The 1,369-nt window shown below is 67.4% G+C and overlaps 1 protein-coding gene across 1 annotated transcript in view; it reads right to left on the bottom strand.

Moving 5' to 3' along the window:
* DNMT1 (DNA methyltransferase 1) overlaps nt 1–1,369 on the bottom strand; it is a gene marked incomplete at both ends in the record, with an annotated part of 26,804 nt that overhangs the window by 1,968 nt on the left and 23,467 nt on the right. The window lies entirely within an intron of this gene.

Here is a 1,369-nt window from a genome sequence, read left to right as displayed (position 1 = left end):
GGGACAGCAGGGACACCCACGGGGACACCCACGGGGACAGCAGGGACCCCCACGGGGACAGCAGGGACCCCAGGGACAGCAGGGACACCGGGGACAGCAGGGACCCCCACGGGGACACGGGGACAGCAGGGACCCCCACGGGGACAGGGGACAGCAGGGACACCCACGGGGACACCCACGGGGACAGCAGGGACCCCCACGGGGACAGCAGGGACCCCAGGGACAGCAGGGACACCGGGGACAGCAGGGACCCCCACGGGGACACGGGGACAGCAGGGACCCCCACGGGGACAGGGGACAGCAGGGACACCCACGGGGACACCGGGGACACCGAGGACAGCAGGGACCCCCACGGGGACAGCAGGGACCCCAGGGACAGCAGGGACACCGGGGACAGCAGGGACACCGGGGACCCCAGGGACAGCAGGGACACCAAGGACAGCAGGGACCCCCACAGGGACACCAGGGACAGCAGGGACCCCCACAGGGACACCAGGGACAGCAGGGACCCCAGGGACAGCAGGGACACCCACGGGGACACGGGGACAGCAGGGACCCCCACGGGGACACCGGGGACAGCAGGGACCCCAGGGACAGCAGGGACCCATGGGGACACCGGGGACAGCAGGGACACCCATGGGGACAGCAGGGACCCACAGGGACAGCAGGGACACCGGGGACCCATGGGGACAGCAGGGACAGCAGGGACCCCCACGGGGACACAGGGACAGCAGGGACCCCCACGGGGACACAGGGACAGCAGGGACCCCCACGGGGACAGCAGGGACCCCAGGGACAGCAGGGACCCCGGGGACACCGGGGACAGCAGGGACACCCACGGGGACAGCAGGGACACCAGGGACAGCAGGGACCCCACAGCAACAGCAGAGACCCCCACAGCAACGTGGGGACCACCAGAGACCACCACACCCAACATGGTGGCCACTGGAGACCATCAAACCCAACCATTGGGACATGATGGACACCAGAGACCATCAAACCCAACATGGTGGACATTGGAGACCATCAAACCCAACCATTGGGACATGGTGGACACCAGAGACCATCACACCCAACATGGTGGCCACTGGAGACCATCAAACCCAACCACTGGGATATGATGGACACCAGAGACCATCACACCCAACATGGTGGACACCAGAGACCCCCACACCCAACATGGTGGACACCAGAGACCCCCACACCCAACCACTGGGACATGGCGGCCATTGCTCACCCCCACCAACCACACCAGAGACCCCCACACCCAACATGGTGGACACCAGAGACCCCCACACCCAACCACTGGGACATGGCGGCCATTGCTCACCCCCACCAACCACATGGTGGACACCGGAGACCAACACAC

Source organism: Pyrgilauda ruficollis, unplaced genomic scaffold, assembly GCF_017590135.1.
Source record: "Pyrgilauda ruficollis isolate IOZ18807 unplaced genomic scaffold, ASM1759013v1 scaffold562, whole genome shotgun sequence".
Classification (NCBI taxonomy): Eukaryota; Metazoa; Chordata; class Aves; order Passeriformes; family Passeridae; genus Pyrgilauda; species Pyrgilauda ruficollis.
The sequence above is the reverse complement of the archived record's forward strand: the minus strand, read 5'-3'. Positions and strand labels throughout refer to the sequence as shown.